This window comes from Neovison vison, chromosome 4 (assembly GCF_020171115.1).
Source record: "Neovison vison isolate M4711 chromosome 4, ASM_NN_V1, whole genome shotgun sequence".
In the NCBI taxonomy this organism is placed as follows: Eukaryota; Metazoa; Chordata; class Mammalia; order Carnivora; family Mustelidae; genus Neogale; species Neogale vison.
The window spans coordinates 13,125,115-13,148,300 of NC_058094.1; the positions used below are offsets into that span (position 1 = coordinate 13,125,115).

At 47.6% G+C, this 23,186-nt stretch overlaps 1 long non-coding RNA gene across 3 annotated transcripts in view; it reads right to left on the bottom strand.

The window, feature by feature from the left end:
• Positions 1-8,392: 8,392 nt before the first annotated feature.
• The window catches only part of LOC122904297, a 154,407-nt gene continuing 139,613 nt past the window's right edge, over positions 8,393-23,186 (bottom strand). For all 3 annotated transcript variants that reach the window (XR_006384177.1, XR_006384175.1, XR_006384176.1), the window contains 3 exons: positions 17,031-17,149; positions 8,741-8,904; positions 8,393-8,671 (listed from right to left, as the gene is read on the bottom strand). This is a non-coding gene — a long non-coding RNA (uncharacterized LOC122904297). The remainder of the gene's footprint in view (positions 8,672-8,740; positions 8,905-17,030; positions 17,150-23,186) is intronic.

Below are 23,186 nucleotides of genomic sequence, written 5' to 3' on the forward strand. Positions count from 1 at the left end.
TTGAAGGAAGATCTCACAAGGTGTGCTAATGGACACATCTTACCCGCTGATCTTGTAATCTCACAAACGTTATGTATCCAAAGTATCTTTAGCTCTTGCCCCAATTCAAATCTGATCTCTACAGAAGGAGGCAACATGGGTAGTGAGAAGCCGGAGAGACCCAGGTTAAGCTGCCTCCCTCACACACACTAGTCAGGGGTCTCGTCCTCATGGCAGAGAAGGGCCAGGAAAGCAGGGATTGCCCCTTCCTTCCTGCACGCCCCCGACCCATCCCTCATCCCCCGAAAGAAAGATTTGAGATTCAAGAGAATAAGCCACTGTCTGGAAAGACCCTTTGAAAAAAGTTTGAGAAAGACTAGAACCTTCTAAAAGGGCTGTCAGGGAGATGCACACCCATTTGCATGGGCAAGTTTGGGTATTTTGGTCACTCACTCCATGACACGACTTGGTAGCCACAGCCCCACCTCCTGCACAGGTCGGTTCTCTACGGGGCCTTTTCTGTCAAACAGAAACCCCTGGTGTGGCTGCTTTGAGACAGACTTCAGGGCGAGTTTCATGCTCCAGGAGTCTCAGTGGTGAAAGGGTCAAGAAGCTCTTTAAATACCACAAGTGGCAAAATGATTAGATCAAGGTGCAAACCTGCACCTATAATAGTGGCTACTTTTCTGTCTTTCTTCTTCTTCTTCTTTTTTTTTTTTTTCTTTTTTTTCCCCTTTTCTCTTTTTGACCAACAGGTGTATAGCTACTTACTACATGTCAGGCAGTATTCTCATCACTTTATGAAACATTAGGTCCTTTAATGCTCATTATAGTAATGATAGTAAGAACTGCTAGTATCCTTCATTCGATACTCAGTGCACGTTTTCGGAGCATTTTGCAGATGAGGACAGTGAGTCACAGAGGAGCTAAATGACTTGCCCAGATCTCTGTAGCTAGTAAGGGGCAGAGCCAAGATTAGAACCTGAGACGTCTAGCTCTGGAATTTGGGCTCTTAAGCACCATACTAAGTGACCTAAAACTGACTGTGCTTCGGTAGAAATCTATATATCTATTCAAAATGTTTTCAGCTGCAAATAAAAGACAGCTTAGAATGGCATAAAGAGGTTTGTTTCAATTACATAGAGTCTAGAATTAGTCTTCTGTCTGGGCTGGGGGGACAGCATAACTACCAAAGATGTAGGTTTTTCCTATCTTTTCTGCATCAGCATTTTGGTCTTTTGACTTGTCACCTCATGCCTGCAAGATGGCTGCTACACCTCCAGGTATCTTACCCTAGATCCCCACAGGGGGTGGGGCGGGACATAGGAATGAGCTTCCCCTGTGGGGTACTTTGTCTTATTTGAAAAGAAGACTGTTCCTGAACAAAACTAGATAACGTGCCTGCCATTTCCATACCTGGTTTAAATCAATCTGGACTCATCTCATTAGGCGGGATTGGAACCTGTCTTCCCTGAGGCCCCAGGGATAGATACCACCCGAACTTATCATGGTTCAAAGCAGTGGAGAGACCATGGCCACTGAGGAGACAGCAGATAGCATGTGTCGCAGTAGGTATTACTATCCCCATTTTACATGGTCACCTCACAGTCAGGAGTCACAAAGTTGAGATTGCTTGGCTGGTAGAATGGTAGCCCTGGAGTATTAACGCGGGTCCACCTGATTCAAAATCACATGCTCTTAACTATGGCATAGTACACTGCTGAGTGGAGTCAAGAATGGATGGACACACATTTGCTGTTATTATTAATAGTTCTGGAGCCATGAGAAACTTAGCAGCATCCCTAAGCCTCAAAAATCTTACCTCTAAATTGTAATGACACCTAACCAGAAGGTGGCTGCAAGAGTAAATTAAGTATATTTTAAATATATTTAAAGAGACTGACAATACTAAGTAATCAATAATTCCTGACTTTATTGTTATTTTCACTTATTACTGCTCTTGCTTTTTTTTTTTTTTTTAAAGATTTTATTTATTTATTTGACACAGAGAGAGAGAGACAGAGTTCGCAAGCAGGCAGACAGGCAAGCAGAGAGAGAGAGAGGGGGAAGAAGGCTCCCTGCTGAGCAGAGAGCCCAATGCGGAGCTGGATCCCAGGAACCTGAGATCATGACCTGGGCCAAAGGCAGAGGCTTAACCCACTGAGCCACTCAGGTGCCCTGCTCTTGCTTTTTTAATGCCATGAGACTTTGTAGCCTCAATGCACTCGTACCTAAATGAAGTAGCACGTGGGGCATCTTTGGGTGGCATGGTGGTCGTACAGACTAGTAGGTGAGCTTGAAAGTGAGGAGAGGGTGTTCACTGTAACACTAAGTATGGTTTCAAGAATCCAGAAGCTTGCCCTGCTTGAATTTAGTGATCCGGAGCCTGACCACCCAAAATATGGGTTCACCATCTACAAAGCAGGATAGTTACCGTTAGCCTTGGTTCTGCTAATTAGTAAACTGCTGTTTGTTCAGAAGCAACTTGCTTTTCCTTTCTGCACCTCCATGCTCTTATCTGTACAGTGAAGTGGTTTTCCTTCGTCAGTAGTCAATGTGTAATGAGCCTAACTGAGCACCTACTGCATACACTTGTTCACGGATATGCAGTGACGAGGAAGCAGACGTTGCTCTCAGGAGTTGGAGAGGTTCAGAAATCTTCAAAGTTCCTTTCTGCAATAAAATTTGATGTTAGCCAGAAGGTTAACTTCCAATGCAGGGGTTATTTTGAGGATTAATATGTTAGTGGTAATACAATTATAAGCACTGAATTAATGTAAAGAATATAAAACTATGGCAGTTTTCCGCAAGGCAAAAATAGTCTCACCATGTGATCTATCAATCAGGCTCCTGGTGTCTGCCCAAATGAGTTGAAATCTTATGTCCACTCAAAAACCTACACACATTTTAGACCAGCTTTATTAATAATTGCTAATACTTGGAGGCAACCAAGATGCCCTTTAGTAGGTGAATGAATAAGCAAACCAGGGTACACTCAGGTAATGGAAATTATTCAGCACTAAAAAGATAAGAATTATCAAGGCATACAAAGACATGGAAGGGTCTTACATACATGATACTAAGTGAAAGAAATGAAACAGAAAAGATGACATACTATGTGATTCTCACCATAAGACATTCTGGAAAAGGCAAAATTATGGTGACAGTAAAAGATCAGCGAGGTTTCTAGGAATTTGGGAGGAATTAGGGACAGATAAATTGGTGGAGCACAGGATTGTTAGGACGGTGCAGCTATGCTGTGTGATAATGTAATGGTGGGTAAAGGACATTTTACAGGTGTCAAAAATCCACAGAATGATACAATAGAAAGAGTGGACCCTGAATATAAAGTATGGATTTTAGCTAATCATAATGTGTTGTTTCATAACTTGTAACAAATGTATCACACAAGTGTCAGATGTTAACAATATGGGAAATGGTGGTGAGGGCGTTTGGTATATAGGAGCTCTATACTTTCTTCTCAATTTTTTAAAATAAACCTATTATTACTCTAAAAATAAAGTCTATTAAATATCTCTATATTGTTAGATAGATACAATTTTTTAAAATAAATTTCATATATTTTGATCAGAGGATTGTACTTCTGAGATTCTCCTGAGAAACAGGACATATTAGAAGGACAGGTTCATTTATAGAAGGGGAAAAGAGTAAGCAACCTGGAATAGCTCGCTAGCAAGAACATGGATACAAGCAAACTAAACAACGGTGGTTGAAACTGCTCTGAACATGGACAATGCTTCCAGAAAAATGCCCACGGGGAAACAGTGAACAGCTTCTTAGGATAACTATGTAAAACAACACAAATGGTTTCTAGCCCCTTGATAACGTAATTGCTCTGATGCCATGGAGGGCCATAAGATTATGGATAGCATTTTTTTAAAAAATTTCTTTTCTCATTTCTTATAATATTTTAAATATATATTTATAATAGGTATTTCGGAAGATCTATGACCCCCTAGCTAAGGAAGAGAATGACAAGAATGGTAGCAAAGCCAGACGGCTAATCCTAAATGCACCAGCTCCAGGTCCACCAGAACTGAGTAGCGGCGCAGGCAGGGAAGTTAGTGTTCTTTGTATTTGGATAAATTGTAAATCATTTGGGTAACTCCCTGCAAGTCACAAGGCTACACAGCTCCTGTCGCATACATTCAACCAAAGCGATTGGCATCTGGATCTCTGGCTTAATCGAAAAGATACTGTTGAGAACATAGTACAGTCACCCTAGGGGTACGGAGCATACAAAGACGTATGGAAAAAAAAGAAATACGGGGATCAAGAGAGAAGGGTAAAATTCTTTACTCACTCACTCACCTACCCAATAAAGCTGTATTTACTGTTTACTAGAGGCCAGGCACTGGGGATACATATATGAGTAAAGTAAAGCCTCTGACCTTTATTTATGTTTCCACACTGCGATACTTTTAATGGTGGAAAAGCACACTAACTGCAGAGACAGGCACAAACGGGAGCTCTGGGGTCACCCTAAGTCCTCCCAAGACAGGGCGTCTCCCCAAAGGCAGGGACCATCCCTACAAACTATAAGATGATAACTACGCCCTTCCCCCACCCTCCTGAATCCCATGCTTTTTCACTTGTGCTGATTTTTAGAGTCCGGAAACTTATTTCTGATTCTACCTCCCACCCCACCCCCTCAACATCAAGCATTTCAGATCAAGTATCTGTGAATCATAGGTCAGGTTGACTCATTCTTAAAGTTTCCAGGCTGTGAATTAAAACTCTATTGATCACTTGGAGGGGGGTCAAGTGTAGGAAGAGACACTGTGACTTGCTCTACATTTATCTGTAACAATGCAAAGCAGGTTTGTAAGTGTTTTATTGAAATGGGGGTGGGGGACAGGGAAGACACCTGCTGAAAAGTACTCCCGGATGAGTGAGGGTAGATAAATGAATAGGACCCATCAGTCCCTTTTCCCACGAAGTAAAGATACGCATCATGCTGATGCTATTCTCTCCATTCAGAAGGATGCCTTTTTGTTTCATTTTGGGTCACGTGAACAGTATTTATGGTAGGCTTTTGGAAACTGTTACAGATTCAGAGCCTATAAAGTTGTTTTCCAGGGGAAGGGGAGGGATGGTAGCTTGGGCTGAACACCTGCTGCAATCCCATTTCATCTCTTCAAGACGGAGCAGGATCCGGCGAGGTGATGCTCCTGGCCTCAGGATCTCGCGGTGGGGGAGCTGCCCAGACTGTCTTCAGCCCGTATAGATCTGCACAACCAGGAACACTGACCCCAAGGGATGTTCAGATACAGAAGCTCACGGGAGGGTGAAAAAGTGTGGGGAGCAGGGAAACTGAACCCCAGAAACTCTGTGGGGCTACAGCACCCACGCAGTTTTCACACCCACTGACCACGACCTTTCACCTGCATGACCGCACTATGTCCAGACCAATGTGTAATGCCAAGGCCAGAGGCCAGAATTATCGCCCCACGTGGGAAAAACCTGATGGGACCCCGAGGGAAACCCAGCCTGTGTGTGAATCACCCTGGGACCTGTGTGGTCCTGGGTCTCAAAGCAGGGGTTACACAACAACACGAGCTCTGGGGCTCGGGGGGTGGGGGGGAAGTCTACCTATGAATCATGGCTTCGCAGAACCTTCTCTGGGCCTCCCTGGAAACTCACTGAAGGTCTTCACTGGGGACTAGGGCAGCTGCACACTTCTCATGGGAAAGGTGGTTTCAGGGGTTTTGGTGGCCTTTTAGGGTGTCCCATCAAGTCGCAAGATGAACTATCTACAGGTGACAAGGCTCAGAAATGCCAGATGAAACACACATGGGTGTGATTTTTACTTTTTTTTTTAAAGCAGATATTTGACTAATTTGAAATCGTAGTATGAACTGTTGGATATCCAGAGGTTTGTGACTTGTCTAAGACCACACAGCTGGAACTACAGAAGCCTGTAAGAACTGGAGGTCCATGACTTCTTTTTTCAACACTGCATGGCCTTGCTTAGAACAGAAAGCTCGCACAGAGCAAAAGAAAAAGAAAATATATACATTTTAGTTGGATAATAAAGTAATAAGAGTAAGACCCAAAGGTGGTACATTCTGGACTTCATGACTCCTACCCAGCTAAGAGCTCTGGGCTGCATCTCCAGTTAAAAATTTTAAAATATATTTTGGGGTGCCTGGGTGGCTCAGTTGGTTATGAGTTTATCTGCCTTCAGCTCATGATCCCAAGATCCTGGGATCGAGCCCGGAGTCAGGATCCCTCCTCAGCGGGGAGTTTGCTTCTCCCTCTGGGCCGCCACTCCTGGGCTCTCACTCATTCTCTCTGTCTAATAAATAAATAAAACAATTTTTAAAATTAAAATATATATATATTTCAATTAAAATATACAAAACATATTTAATTCAATAAAATTAAATTTAAAATATATCCTAAAATTGCCCCTGTCTCATCTGGACACATAGTGAAGGGTGGGCTCATACATTCTGTGTAAGAAACCTGGGGCTTTGTGTAAATCCCATTATTCAGAGTCCAGTAATGGAAAAGGCTTACTGAGTCCATTGTGCAGATGAGAAATTAAGGGTCCGTGGAGAGGAAATGACTTGCCCAAAGAAAGTCAGATGACTATGAGCAGAGCCAACACGATATCTAACATCACTCTCTCTGGAGACCTGTGGCGTTCCCCAGGCACAGTATACCTCCCTTGTTTCCGCAGACAAGGCGATTCAGGTCCCTCTGGCAATCCTCAGCATTTCCCAGGATTCTGTCAACTGGTTTGGCATCATCTCCAAGGCAGCTGGCTGATTTTCATGAAATGCGTTATAGCTACCAAAGGTAACAGTGGACATGGCAAGTTTCTTAACATGAACACAACAAGAGATCCTGAACTACAATGAGTGTGAGAACAGATAAAGAACTTATGTATTTGATCGAATAAAAGGTATACCCACACAATGTGATAAAATTTGGTGGCAGTTAAAAAAGAAAAGGCAGCTAACATGGACAGCACACCTGGATCTGTTGCTGAGGGGGAAAAAGCAAGTAATTAGTTTATCAAAAGTCTAAATAACAGCACCCTGTGCCTGGGCACGCGTGCGCCCACTTGTGTGTGTGTGCATGCGCGTGTGCATGAAAGTACATTAGAAAAGTCTACAAGATTGCGTTCCAAATAACCCAAGCAGAGCTGATGAACAAACCAGGATAGGGACCCAGTGATTAAAAAGAACTTTAGCTTTATTTGGAAAGCACCCCCCCCAGGTGAAAAACATTCATTTACTATTTGCGTAATAAGCTTTTTTTTTTTTTTTGAGACTTTATTTATTTATTTGACAAAGAGAGAGATCACAAGTAGGCAAAGCAGCAAGCAGAGAGAGAAGGGGAAGCAGGCTCCCCTCTGAGCAGAGAGCCTGATGCAGGGCTCGATCCCAGGACCCTGAGATCATGACCTGAGCCGAAGGTAGAGGCTCAACCCACTGATCTACCCAGGCGCCCCAAGCTTTTTTTTTTTTTTTTTTTTTTTTAAGAGGAAAATGGGATTTTATTCATTCATCTTTGTATCCACCTACTATTTGCACACTTACTGCTACTGGGTGAGAGGAAGATTTGTCTGCTGGAGTCATGGAATGAGGTACGTTACGTGTGTTCTGGGGAAGAAAGGAAACAGTAGGGAGTGGGACAATATAGGGATTTCTGTGTTTCATGGGAGACCAGAGACCAGAACTGTCCCCAGTAAAATTCTGTCAAGGCCTGCGATCTTGAACAAAAGGGCAATGACAATTGTTCGCAAATGGACAGAACTTTGATAAATATCTATATATCTATATTTTTTTAAATTTATTCTGTCTGAAAGAGAGAGCATGTGAGCAGGGGGAGGAGCAGCGGGAGGGAGGAGAACCCCAAGCAGACTCAGCGTTGAGTAGAGCCTCATGTGGGGCTCATTCCCGCGACCCTGAGATCATGACCTGAGCTGAAACCAAGAGTCAGATGCTCAGCCGACTGAGCCCCCCAGGGGTGCCAAATTTTAAAGGAATTTCAATTGTCTTTGACTTCAGTTAACTAGAGTTCAAAAGGAATACAGGATGATACAAAGGACAGTCTGTGGTCCCCAAGAATTTAACCCCCACAGAGGGAGATGGTTTTGGTGTTTTTGAAAGACATGGACTCTTTGGCTGTGTTTATTGGTACATATGGCTTACTCTGCTAGGCTAGAAACGGCCTCCGCCAAAACGGCTGTTTTGCTTTGGATTTCCAAAAATAACTCATGAGAAGCCTATAGTATGAGGAAAATGGTCACACACAGCTCTGGGAAGGAAAAGAAATAACATTTGATTTGAATCACCTAAGAGCGGAAATTGAGGCAAATATCTCCCTATAACAACTGCTGTATAATTATCCACCCTAATGGGATCCTTTCAAAACCAAAGCAGCTCAACAAGGAAGTTTAATTGAAAATACAATTTCCAGACCAACTCTTCTGTCAAAATCACATTAAATGAAGATAGCTCAGCAGTGACCAAATCACTGCTAAATGTGTCATGTGTTACAGGCGAGGGGCAGGAGGGGGTGGGTGTTCTCCTATGTGGGGGAAACACAGCAATCTCCTAGGCTCCTTTTTCCAGGTTCATGTGTCTTCTAGTCACTGGACACAAGGATTCACTTCTCTCTGGGTCAATGCTACCTGTGTTAAGTGTTTTCTGGGCTCCTAGAAGTAAGAAACCAGAGTTAAAATCTCAGAGATAAAGACAGGGAGAGAAGAGAAAATGATACTCACCATCCAACCTGTTCATTAGTGCAAAGATGCCTCCCATTCCAGACATAAGCTCGTGGAGGACAGCAGTGATGGAAAATGGCCTTCACTACTTGATACGTTCCTCTGAGTCCCTTAGCTATGTGACCTCTGTTGAGTTACTTAACATGTCTGAGCAGTTCTCTCACCTAAAACAAAAAAAAATGTGTATATATATATTATACACACACATTTTTATGTATATATATACACACATTATATATACACACATAAATATATATTAAAATATATATTATATAACATGTACATATGTACGTGTATATACACGTGTACATATGTGCGTGTATATATATATATTCCCACACCCTCTGGATAATCAGGAAGATGAAAGGATAATGTCCATGAACTGCTAACCAGTGACGAAGCTGGAATCTATGCAGTGTAGTGCTCTAGACAGTATCTGGTACCACACGGGATGGGACTCGGTGTTTCCTTGCTATTCCAAACGGGTCAGTGTGTGGGCCAGCGGCATTGGCAGCACTTGGGAGCCCACCCTTAGTGCAGGATCTCAGCCCCACACGGAGTGACTGAACGAGACTCTGCATCTAGCAAGGGTTCCCTGGAGACGGATGTGCAGTTCGAGTTTGAGGAACAAAAGCTTTGGCCATCTTTCAGGTGTGTGGTTCTGCACCAGGTGAACGAATCAATAGAACGTGATCTAAAAGCTGCCCTTGGGGCAGAAGTACGGTCCTCAGAGGGTCACCTGTGGCGGGCATGTTTCTGGAGACCATCTCAAATTGTCATCCAGTCTTCCTGCCTGCAGAGAGGGAAACTGAGGCACAGGACCTACCAGAAACTGAGGGATTCTCCACCAACGGGGCTGGACCACACTGGGATCCAGAGTCACATCATCACAGATGTCCCCATGTCATCACGTGCACCCAGAAATACGCCCCAAGTGCAGAGTGGACAACAGCAGCAGCTAGTAAGTGACAGGCGGGAATGGTGCCTGGAAACGCAGGAGAAATGGGATGGGCAACAGACCGTCTTCTTTCCCTGGTCGTGGCCTGAATCACAGTGCTTGTGTGCTCTAAGACACAGCAACCTCATACTGTAGGGAAAGAAATGGTACACACACAGGGATTTTGCCGTTTAGGCACAGATCATCTGCAATCACAGATGAGACTCTTTTGAAGTTGACTGCCTCACGGAAGGGAGACCTACGGGCTGGGGAACTGGAAACTGATGGAGGAAGAGAAGGAAGAAGAAAAGGAAAGAAGGAAAGCAGGGAGGGACACTGAAATTTAAAAATAAAAATAATAATAATAATAAAATAAATGAGAGTTGAGTCTCCTGTTACATATACAGGGTTAGGGTTAACAGTCCTCCCAGACATTCAGGCCACAAAGCCATCTTTTCTACCATGACCCTCTGTTCAGACCGAGCGTTTGGTCCCTCACACCCAGCACATCTATGGCCGAACATGCTCGTATGAAGGATCTGGCAAGGGCACGTCCCGGGCGGCAGACAGCTCCCTTGTTTCTTTGCTCTCCCAAATCGACGGACACTACAGCTACCCCACCCTCCCCAAATCCCAGGGGCTCCGGACTCCAGTTCACCCGTCTTCGTTAGAGAAGGACAAATCTCTTGTAGAAGATTCTAACTAAAGTTCTGGTCTCCAGAGACTTCCCACGACTAAAGGGGATTGGGGGACACCATGCTTACACTTTGTGTGAATGTGCTGACATGAGAATGGAGATAGGAGACAAACAGGAAATGACGGGTCAAATCCTAATTCCGGAATAAGGAGCATTGATTATGCTTAGTTTATAAAGCTTTTCTTAAATCCTTACTGGGAAGAAATAGAAGAGAAACCTGATTTAAATAAAGGTGGGGAGATTCAGGCCCCATAAGGTGTGTGGTAGAACCAGCAACTGAGTGTTATACCTTTGCTGTCCCAGGGCACAGGCTTCTTTTGTGACTCGACACGACATCCTTGTCTCCCAGCCACCTTCCAGGAACGACCTGCCCATCTACCTGCTGCTGGAAGCATTATCTTTAAGGCTGGTGATTAGACACTGTTTTTTGTTTTGTTTTTTTCTTTTTCTTTAGACTTTGTTTACAAAAAGCTTCCCTGGGTCTTCAGATGAAAATTTATTCTACTGATAAGGAAAATGATGGCAATGTCCCATTGAGCCATGGAGCTACTACTGATAATGTATAGTTGGACCAAAAAAAAAAAAAAAAAAGGCCAGCTTTGAAGTCAAAATGTCCCCAAATTGTGTCCTAAAAAAAAAAAAAAATCCTTGCTACTCAGCCCTGTCTGACATTTGGTAAGTTGATCTCTCCGATGCTCTGGTTTCTTCATTTTTAGAAATGGCACCAGCACCAGCTAATGTTTATCAGATGTGAGCAATACATGTCCACCGTGCCAGTGTTATTCTAAGTAAGCACTCTGTATTTCCCCGGTCATCCAGTACTTGTAACTCATGATCACTAATCTCCTCGTATAAATGAGAAAGCCGAGGCACAGAGAGGTGGAGTGACCTGCTCAAGGCCACACAGCTAATAAATGTCAGAACTGGCATTCTGCAGGTGGTCTGGCTGGAGTCTGGGCTCTCACATTAACAGAGATGTTCTCACAGGCGGGGTCAGGAGGGCTATGTGAGATCATCTGGCCCAGGGCAAGCATTCAATATATTGTAACTATTGGGTATCACTTAGAAATTAATTTCTTTGGTTAGGCTGGAGCAGGGCTCAGTATAGTATGCACGTGGCTAGTGAGAAGCTACTGCCTACAGTGCTAGCATTCGGCCTCGAGAGTGTGCCACAGGCAGGAGCTCCAGGGCTCGGCCCAGGGTCTCCATACTGACCACTTTCACAGGAAGCCCACACAGAAACCTAATTTGGGGCAGCCGGGATAGGAATAAGTCGACGTCCACCTGGCAAGAAGAACGGCAGGTTCCATAATGGGCCGGACACATCAAGTCCTCAAGGCAATGCCCATGGGCTCGCTGACTCATTGCTTTAGAAAGTCTCTGAAATTGGCTAATTGCACAGAGTTTCGAGAATGATTCCTTGTGAAGATGAGGCAGCATGACTCAAAAAATTGGTACAATTAAAGAACTGGGGTGGAAGAAGAGTCCACTGGCGGCTGAACGACCAGCTTTCTTCCCCCGTTTCAACTTTCCCCAGTTCTGCGCAGGTATCTGGAAGAGGCACACGGCGGCCGCGGCGAATCCTGTTGTCTCCATTACGGTCTAGCCTAGGGTGAACTCTCGGCCCCATCTGGCCGGTGAGACAGAAGGGGAGTCTACTGGGGATTTCTGGGGAAATTCTGTGCCGGAAGAGAAGAGAGGTACAGTAGGAAGAAACTCCTTTTCCTTTTGGATGTTCTTCCCGCCAGAAAGGCTGCTGTGATAGGTGAGGTCTGCAGCACAGAAAAGCATCACAGAGATGCTAATTTGATGCCCTCGGGCCACTCAGATGCATGCTTTCTGAGACATCTGGTTACAGCAGGTGCTGGGGAGGGTACGGGAAACAGAAAGCCCTGCACACTTACCAGTGTAAGTGTAACCTGGTGTAGTCATTCTGGAAGACAACCTGGCAGTACTCGTGAAACTAAACGGGAGCACAGCCAATGACTCAACCATCCATCCCCACCCGGACTCCGTACAGAGAAACTCTCCCACAGTCCCCACGGGCACAGGTGCAAGATGTCACCACAGAACTTGGCTGCGCTTCCCTAGTGTCCATCTCCAGGGGCAAGAGGAGTGAACAGGGCAGGACCAATGGCAAGGGAAGACCAGATGCAGCCCTTGGATAAGCTATGTGTACAGAATGAAGAGAAGATCTCTAAGAGAACCCCATTTGTCTACATTAAAAAGTACCCAGTCATGGCCCTGCAGCACTCCACCTGTGCAGCACCCAGCAAAGGCACCGGAGTAGACGCTGGTGAGGAGCAAAGGGAGCAGAACGGGAAGAACACAAGAAGAATGACAGGGATCTTGCAGAGGCCAGAGAGAATGTGCCTTGAACAGAGGAGGCTTTCATAAAATTCCAAAGATAAAATGCAGCCGGACTGGGAGTCAGAAAACCCAGCGATGCATGTTTCCAGGACTGATTCTTACTGGTTGTGGGCCCTCTGGCAGGTCACTTACAGCCTCAGTTTCCCCACTGCAAAAGCAGATACAAAGGGAAGCCCTGTAGAGGAGACGTGTGCGCAGCCCGAGTTTGGAATGCAGCAACTGAAGGACAACTGAGGACTGCGCTTCCTCGTCTGTAAAACGGGGACGACATTACCCAGCTGGTTCCTTTAGGGTGAGGTTTCAGTGGCACACAACACAGGCAGGACAAAAAGCACAATGATGAATGACGCTGTTTGGCACACTTGGGAGGAATGGAGCATGTCCCCCAGGGACTCAGGTTCATACCAGGCACTGTGCAGGGAGCACAGAAGCACATCACACCCTCACTGGGCGCGGCACATGGGCCCTTCAGACCTGGAAGCAGGGGCAGCCCCTCCCTGCAGGGCACCCGTGGCTCATTCCCCCTGACCCCCTGCAGAGCACCCATGCTGTTTTGGGTGCAAACCTGAGAGAGGGGACATCTCAGGCTATCTTTATGCTCCCACTCCTGGACACCTGGGGCCTTACAAATCCACAAAGATACTTCTTTTTCTTTTCTTTTGTGGCAGTGAGTCCATTTTTAACTAGATGAGCTAGGTTACCAAAAAGAGAAGAGACACGAGGAAGAAAGTATCATCAGTTGCCTGCTATGCTACCAAATAAGCCAATCTTCACTTTTCCAACAAAGAGCTATTCTTTCTGTAACTTCCCATAAGGAAGGACACACTGCTGTATGTGACTGTCACATCAGGGATGGTGGCCACTCTCCTTAAAGTGAACACCTCTTCCCCATCCCTCAGATGTCTGGCAAATGCCTTGGTGCCCAAGTACCATGTATCCTTGGGGGTCTCCTGGTCTCCAACTTTGCTCCCAGATGTGCCCGGCTTCAAAAAACCTCCCACCTGCAAACGAGTGCCTTTCCTCCTGGAGCGTGTCTTTGAAATACGTTCCCTAAACAGGGATACGAGGTCAACATTGTGTTTGATAACTCCTGACAAACGGTTTTTTCCAAAAGACCCATTTATGTGGCCAGGTGTGGTGGAGGCACATGCCGGGCTGCCTACAGAAACCCGTCACTCTAACATCTGGAAACGTGCAGGGAGCGGGAGGCTATAGTCGCACCTGGAGCTTCAGGGGAGGTAGACTTTCCCCGGGGTCACCGATGCTCTGCCGTCCTCCTGTGACATCTGCGTGCTCCCGAGTGCTCCCAGAGGGTCTCTGCATACATTGTGGACCCCTTCACACAGCTGGCCCCTGCTAGCAGTGGACAGCAAGTCCGGCCTGGAAGGGGCGTGGTGTGTGGACTGGATGGTGGAAGTGAGGGAGCGGTCCTCAGCCACGACTCTGCGCTGGTTTCCCCCTTCTACTTCCAAGCCCCACGCCAAGGAGCCAGCCAGTGCTTGGACCACGTATGTCTCAAATGCCTGTTATCGCCTAGACTCCGGGTGAGGGATTGCAACCCCAAGGCCATTTCTCGACCGTAGCGGTGAGTTAGGGAGTCAAGACGCCAACCCAAGGAATGCTAGATACCAGGGAGGAATGAAGGCAAAGATAACAAAGCAAGACAATCAAAGATTGATCGCGTGTGGGTACTGGGTGGTCTGGGGTCAGGGGGCAGGTCCCTGCAGGCTGCGAAGGAAGTGCTCAGGATGACCGCAGCATGGGGGGCTGGGGGTCGGTGGGGAGGCGGAGGAGGAAGGGGAGGAGGCCTGTGATCCAGGCCAGGAGCGGGGGAGGTGGGCCAGGGAGGAGCTTCCTGGGCCTAGAACAGAAAGAAAACATCTGGAAATCCTGGTTGGGTGAGTCAAGGCCTGAATTTTGAGGACCCCGAGAGCCAGGCAGAGAAACACAGAGCTCATAAAGCAGTGCAGCTGATAGGATCGTCTGTGAGATCCGTGTGGGGCAGCCCTCAGGAGGGCCTGCGTGAAGAACCTGGTGAGTAGGGAGGCCTGTGGTACAAGGGCGTCCCCGTCCCACCTGCCAGCACGGCAGGCCCTGGGTTGAGGGGCCTGTGGCCCATGTGAGCTTGTACGTGGATGGCCCTTGTACGTGGATGGCCATGTTAACTTACTGTCGTCCCTGGCATGTTGGCCCAGATGCTGTGCCGGGAGCTCGGCAAGGGCTTTCCGTGTACTTTCTGCCTGACCTGTCACAGCACTGTGATGAGGTTGGGGGTGCTGTTAGCATCCTGGCCGTGAATGGGAGAGGACCCTGAGGCATAGGAAGGTGAGTGACTTGCTCTGATCTCATGGCTCAGGAATATGGAGCCAGAATGCACCCCCAGGCAGTTCGCCTCTAGAAGGCCTGCTTAACCGCTGTGCCTTCGGGCCTTCCTGCACGGCCACCTTCCTCTCCTGTCATTGTGGCGTTCGTGATAGGCTTGTGCTGTGGAGTCAGGCCCACCCCTCCCTGTCTGGGCGCCTCTGAGCCTTCTATTGCTGATGGGGAAATGGGTATAAGGACCCCTGCCACTTCAGGACTGATAAAAGGACCAAAAGAAGCGGCAATATTTCATGATGTTCGGCGTTTGGTAAATGTATCGTCAATTCTTGCTGGTTGAATGAGTGGGTGAGAAAGTACACGTGCCCTGAAGAGGGACGTACCCACGCCACTCGCTTTTCCAGACCGTCTCCTGCAGGTCAGGGTTGCACTTCCTCGCCTGCGGGGACGAGAGCCGACGCACGAGGAGTGAGCAGAGCTGACGTGCGGTTTCTGGCCTTTGTGGGGAAATGCTTGTGAGCGTCCCTCTCTCTTCCACCCCAGTGCCCCGCCGTGCCCTGCACACGGGTGTGGCTGGGGGGGTGGGGGGGGTGAAGGTGCTGCCGAGACGGAGGGGTGCAGGGAGAGAGGCCACGTGGAGTCAGAGCCTCGCCACAGGCCTGCCGTGCACCCAGCTGCTCGCCTTCCGCCTACCTCGTCTTGCTTTTTTCCCAGCGCTGGGAGCTCTCCCAAAGGCCCGGACTGCGTGTGGACCGGTAGTGCTGCCTATTGCCCATCTCCCCGACTGGAGCCTCTGCTTCAGGTTTGCCTTGTCGGAAGGTCAGGCTCTCGGGAGGGCACCGAAGAAGAACATTTGTTTTTAAAGGTCTTATTTATTTATTTGACAGAGAGAGAGAGATCACAAGTAGGCAGAGAGGCAGGCAGAGAGAGAGGAGGAAGCAGGCTCCCTGCTGAGCAGAGAGCCCGATGTGGGGCTCTATCCCAGGACCCTGAGATCATGACCTGAGCCGAAGCAGAGGCTTTAACCCACTGAGCCACCAAGGCGCCCCAAGAAGAACATTTCTTCCTGTCCTGATGGAAAATGCTGGCTCAGTGGGTTAAGCCTCTGCCTTCGGCTCAGGTCATGATCCCAGGGTCCTGGGATCAAGCCCCGCATCGCATGGGCTCTCTGCTCAGCAGGGAGCCTGCTTCCTCCTCCCTCTCTGCCTGCCTCTCTGCCTACTTGTGATCTCTCTCTCTCTGTCAAATAAATAAATAAGATCTTTAAAAAAAAGAAAGAAAGAAAGAAAGAAAGAAAAGGCTAGGAACACAACATCCCCTAGGCTTCGCTCCTCAGAGCCTGGCTCATGCGGTTGAAACGCCTTCAAGGCTTCTGTAGGCCCCGAGACAGCTATCAAGTATGTTAACCCTACCTGGCTCCTGTATAAAACATAATTCCCATGTAACTACAAAATTGGAGTTGCATTTGACCAGGCAATAAAAAGTTATATAAATATGTAACACAATTTCCATTTTGCAGCTCTGTCTTCCTATTTTGAAACTCACACATAGTGTCTTTCTGGTCAAACGGACCCACCTATGATGTCCCATGAAAATGCCATTTCCCAAGCCCCACCCCAGAGCTACTGAATGAGAAAATCTGGTGGGGGAAGCCCAGGGATCTGCATTTTACCGAGTTTCCCAGGTGGTCATTTGCAAACTGAAGTTTGAAAACCACTGCCAGAAAAAGAAGCCGAGAAAAGGGGCTGGGGCAGGCATTCTGGAGCCGGGAGGAGGGCTGCAGAGGTGACCGAGGAAGGGGAGGAGAGGGGATGCGGAGGACAGCACGTGGCTCCTGCTTTGCATGAGTGCAAATCGCTGTTGCCCATGTGTGCCCTGCGTGTTCCACCAGCGTAAACATACATTTGCAAAACCCTGACTCACCGTCTGCCAAGCCCTTCCCCCAGCCCTGGGGAAACGATACTCACACTCCACCCCGGGACTGCGTTTTCTATCCTGAGCTGCGGGAAGAGAAGGTTTCCAACGTGTTGGGCACATTGCGGACAAGGCTGTTTGCGGACCGAGGCCACCGCCGCCAGGAACCGTGCTGTGGGAAGGAACGTAAATAGCGTGGTCACCCAGAACGTTGCTGCAGCTGGTTTGACCTTTGGTTTGTGACAGATCCTAGTCCCCGCAGCGAGTTGCCCCAATTCGTCCACAGGGACGGAGGTTCTGTTTAATGTCGTACTACACACAGAGAAGTGCTCCTGATGAGCCTGCACACTCACACACACATACGTAAACATATGTGCGCACACACGCATGCGTATACATACACGCACATATACACGCACACACACACGTGATGGGCTGAAGGTGTATATAAGCTTCTGCAATGATTTGAGGGCTGGTGCTCAGCCCTCAGGAGTCACTTGGACCCCTCCAGGGCTAGTTTCCAAGGTACCAGGAAGGCGTCCTGCTAAAAGTGGGGAGGAAGAGTATGGAGCTGCTGGGAAGGGCCAAGTACTGTGTGTGTGTGTGTGTGTGTGTGTGTGTGTGTGTAGGGACGCGGTTCCCATGGACGTTTCACACCACTTGATCCGGGAGACGACCTTCAGTTCCATTCTTCTGATGAGGAAACCAAGACACAGAAAGACCTGCCCGCGATCTTATTTGTAAAGATAGAACTCTGACCTCGCTAACCTTGAAGTCTGTGTTTGGTACTTACACAGAACTGCCTTAAAGCTGAGAACCAGGAAGCATGGCGGGGATAGAGTGGGGAGTCTCTTCCAGGGAGGTGAGCCTATGCAAACTGACCTCTTCCATGAGTGAGAGAAGCAAAATCACTCAACAAACAACTGAATTCACAAGCAATAAACGGTCATTGGAAAAAATAAATCGCAGATACTCAATAGAAAAAAAATCACATTATAATCACATTCTCCTAAAAATAACAGCATTTATACTTCCAGGCTTTTATTCTAGCCAAATATGTGTGTGTGTGTGTGTGTGTGTGTGTGTGTGTATTTTTTTTTCCTAGACTACAAATAAAATGATGCAATTTTTTGCAATTTTATAAGAAATTTCATACTGCTGATTTTTAACATGGGTAATTAACAATGTTTGTCCAACCCTGATCTGTGTGCTTACGGCCATCCATAAATTTCTCTGGAGAGATAAAACCTTCCACTTCTTTTCTGTTGCCTGTTATTGTCTGTTCATCAGCCACTAGTGCATTTAAGGAAGGGTTAGAATATTCTAGCTAAACAAATCTGTGTTCTCGTGGAAGATGCCACTTTGAAAAGCACACCCCACTCCACCCCCCCCATTCAGGTTGGTTTTCTTCTCCCCGCAGATGAAAATGGAGAATAGGTTTTGCAACAACCAAGAAAATAATGCCCTCCCCCACCCCAAAAAGTATCTCAAAGCCAAGGGAAATGCAGTTCTACTATTCAGAATTGCCCATCCCCCACTGCAGGGATCAGCCCTCTAAGGGCCCCCCAGGTCTCCCTTCCCCCCTTTCCCTAGTTAGGTAAGTGAAAAATAACCTCTTTTCCTCCCTTTTGGTGTTAACGAGGCTCCCTACTGAGACACAGTTAATCACATCAATTAAAAGCCTCTCACACTTGGCCTTGCCTGCCAGGTATTGGCCCTCTGTCCAGGATAAGTCATGCCTGGAGATAGCTAATATTCTTTCCTTTTTCCCCCTCTGCCTATGCTTTTTTTTACTTATATGCTCTTTTTCAATTTTTAAAATTCAAGCTTAATTAACACAGTGAAATGTCCCGATCTTTAATGAACAGTTTGATGAGTTTTGACAAATGCACATACCAAAAACACTAAACCACAAAGACACAGAACATTTCCCTCACCCAGAAAGTTCCCTGTGCCTTTTCCAATCGTTGCTGCACCTCCCAGAGGAAACCACTGTACTGATTTCTAGCACCATTCATTAATTTTGTGTGTTCCAAAAGTTCATATAAATGGAATCCTGTGATTTGTAAAGACGGGCATGAATGATGGCCAAGAACACGCAGTTCCTATGAGCATGAAAACCAGTGTAGGTGCTCTAGAAAACAGTCTAGCCGTTCCTCAAAAAGGCTGCAGAGAGAGTTGCCACGTGACCCAGCCTTTCCCCTCCTAGGTATATATACTCAAGGAAATGCAAACACACATCCACTCAAAATCTTGCACGGGAATCTTCAGAGAAGCATTCATTATTCGTAATAACCCCAAACTGGAAACAATCTGTCTATCCACCAAAGAAAGAGTAAATGAAACGCAGTCCCTCCACACAATGGAACATTACTTTACTAAGGCACAGAAGGGAATGAAGTACAGACACACCCTACGGCGGGATGAACCTTGATAACGTCATGCTGAGAGAAAGCAGCCCGCTGCAGAAGACCCCCTATTGTACGGCTGCGTTTGTGTGAAATGTAGGAAAGGCAAATCCCCTGCGACAGAAATTCTAGGTTGCTCTGGACCCCAGGGGCAAGGGGAAGGGGAGAAGAAGGTGATAGCTGAAGGGGACAGATTTTTTTTCTGAGGTAGTCAAAATGTGCTAAGACTGGTAACTTGGATGATACGTGAATTATAGCTCAGCAAAGCTGTTGAAAGAAACCAAACATTCGGAATCAACCCACATGGAGCCGGTTACGACACATGGGAAAGATACCAGCTTTCCTTCCGTGGGATTTTGACAGACGTGTTTGGCACTGCAGCCCAGGAACCCCATGCCGCCTGGGGAGCATCACCGTGGTCCATGAAGGACCACCTTCCCGTGGTCTCCTTCCCATGAGAATGTGCTCTTACCGCTTTCCCCAGGGGTCCCTGTCCTATCTCCAGAGTCTAAATTCTGAAGAGTCCAGGAGACATTCACCAAATGCACTCGCTCATTCCACCAGCATGAACTAAGTCTGTATTTAGTAGAAAGCACATAACCATATCTAGTCTTGTCGAATTACCTCCCTGCTCTCAAGGGACTACACTTTTAGGGACATCTTGAATGCTTCTTTCTGTACATTTGGTTGTGTGTTTAGCGGGTGACACCAGGAGACGGTGGTGGGTGGGGAGGGTATAAACTCATTACGAGAAAAAGGTCAAGAACTGTGAGGTCCAGTGGGGTTGGTTCTCAGTCCTGACTCTACCACTCATGGAGGCATACCTCCGCCTCTTCCTGCCTCATGCCTCTCCCCTCCAAAGACCAAGAACCTACCCTATCGTGGAGCCATCAGGAGCCCCAGCTCTGGGAACCAAACCCATGCTCTACCAACTACAAGCCATGATGACCTCAGGCACTCTCTTAACCTCACTTCCCCGGATAGTGCGGATGGCGGCAGTAACAGCCTGCCCTGTGCAGGGTTAGATGGGTTCATACGCGGCTCCCCAAACTGAGGGCCAAAGAGTGAATATTCTGGGGCACTGCGGGCCATGCCATCTCTATAGTAGCTCCCCATCTTTACAATCAGAGCAGCAAAGTCACCACAGACAATACCCAAAAGAAAGGGCATGCTGTGTTCCAATAAAACTTTATTTATGGACAATGAAATCCAACTTCATACGATTTTCATGTGTCAGAAAATGCGATACTTTTGGATTATATCTGTCAGCCATTTAGAAACGCGTCGTTCCTGGGCTGTACCAGAAAAGATGGTGGGTCAGATTTGGCCGGTGAGCGGCAGTTTGCCATCCCTCTCCCGACATAAAGCACCTAGAGCAGAGCCTGGCACACAGTGGGCACTCACCACCCCCGGACCACGGCTCCGGCAACGGGAGCTGAGCCCCTGCGTGTGTTAACCATACGGCGCACACTCCATGCCCCACGTCGCGTTTAAACCTCACCTTGACTGTGTGAGGCAGGTAACGTGACCACACAGAGGAGAAAGCAAAGCCCTAGGTTGGCAGAGGGACAGCGCTGTCAGAAATCCAGGTCCTTCTGTCGTGAGCTCTTGCGTCTGACTGTTACGAACTACTGTGCCGGCTGCCAGGACACAACAGGGAACCAGACCCACTCAGGCTCCGCTCCAAACACCACAAATCATGATTTCATGAATTTGAGACATTTGTTACAGAAAGCAACGGCTACAAGGAGGAACAAGGGTATTACACAGCCCACGGCGAGGGAGGTCCTCTGGTGAAGGGACACGTAGGTCGGGAACAGCAGCCGTGTGTCTGGTGCTGTGCCAAGTGTCAAAGAGAAGAGGCTAGAAAAGGCACGTCCGCCCTGGCTCGCTACTGCGGGGGGCTCAGAGACGTGACGGTGTCAGATGCGGTGGTGGAGAGAGAAACCTGCCCAGACTTCCCAAACGGCCTACAGCAAGCGAAACAGCCTAGTCTACCTTAGGGGATACATCCTCGTAAAACAGGAAAACACAGTCGTGAAGATTTAACCATGTTAATATTCACGGAAGCCCTGTTTGTAATAGTACAAGTGTGGAATTCATTAGTGCCCCAGACTCTTAAGAAAAATTGGGAGGGCCTTTGCCCTTTCTGTGTGAACAATGGTGCAGCTGCGTGTCCCAGCAATCAGACGATGAGGGGGCAGAAGTGGGCATGCCGATGTGGAAGGCCAGCCGTCGCGCATCTGGTAAGGCAGCTCTGTGCACACTAACGGGTGCCCTACCCTGCTGTGCCCAGGATGCATACGCATCGACAGCGCTCCTTTCCGACAATCACCTCTGAAGGATAGCACAAGTCTTGCAGCTTCCTGCCCTTGTGTGTTTGGATTGGGGGATGCTTCTGGAATACATACTCGGTGCTTTGTGAGAAGAAATGAAGGACAGCTGGTGGCCGGCAGGAGTTCAATTCTCCAAAGCCGCTTGGCTTTGGTAAAGCAGAAGTACGGTGTGTTCATTCAACAGGCGCCTCCGTGGGGAGAGTCCGCCACGCGCCAGGCTCTGGGGCGTGCGCTGCAGAGGGAGGTCTGTGAGGCTGATGGCGCCCCGGTCTCGTTGCGGAGAACTGGTCAGGCGAACACGTCAGTGCACGCAGGGGTTGATGTCCCACCGTATTTGCAGAGGGACCATCAGATCCTGGGGAAGGCAGAGATCCTGTCCCAGAACATGAAGCAGCCTCAGGGACTGCACATACGCTCGGCGAACAGTCTGCTGGACAGAGGACTCCTAGGACCTGGGAGCAGCCTCGGGTTCGGGCTCAACGCGAGGCCCTTGGCCTTTGTCTTTCTCGTCCACAAGGCCGACGTCCTCTCCGGGCTGCTGTGTGGAGCAGTTAAGTTTCGGGAAGCGTTCTTCAGCGTCAAAGCTCTGTACACACGATGGGAATAACTTAATGCCAAGATCTGAACCCCTTCCTTCAAGGGTTGACAACCTGGAATTTCAATCTTGATGGATGCCAGAGGATGGGGAAGAAAACATGTTTACAACCGAAAGGCTCCACAGAGAAAGACAGTGAGCAGTGTGACTCCCCGTCACCACACCCTGGCCAGCCTCCCCCCTTCTGTGCCTTCCAACTCGGCCAACGCCAAGGCAGCTCCTGACTTTCTGGAACACAGTGTTTGTAACCCCGAAGGTAGTCTGTACATTTTACATTGGAGACACTTTCTTTGTGTGATTTTGTTGACATTTGTTAAAGGGAAGTATTTAGGACCTATGGCCTTGAAAAGAAATCCTACATACATCTCACTTCTGCCATATGGAAGAGAAAAGGCTTTCTAGTGAGGTGCACAAAGGTTTAAATGCTGGCTCCTTCTGGAAATTGTTTATTATTTCCTACTTTCAGGATAATAGTATCTTTCCTGCAGGGTAATAATTACAGCAACATATGTATAAAGCATATATATTCAATAAGTGACAGTTGGTTTTTTATTTTTTGTTTTCGTTTTTTGTTTTTTTCTCCCTAATGGGAAGACTCAGGGAACAACAAAACAGGGTCACATTGCCCAGAAGCTGTACCTTGGGGAAAATCAGCTCATTACAAAAGGGAGGGTTGGAGGCCCAGGGTGGTCTGGCCACCCAGAGCTAACCCTGACCTTGGCTCAGCCTGGAAAAGGTGAAGCAAGGAGACCACGTCTTCCTTGGTGGTGTGGGAAAGTTTAATTGGACTGAAACTCCAAATATGAAAACAGCCCTGTGCTTTGCTTCACTCCCTCACCATCCCGAGATCCCAACTGTGTGCGAGTAGAA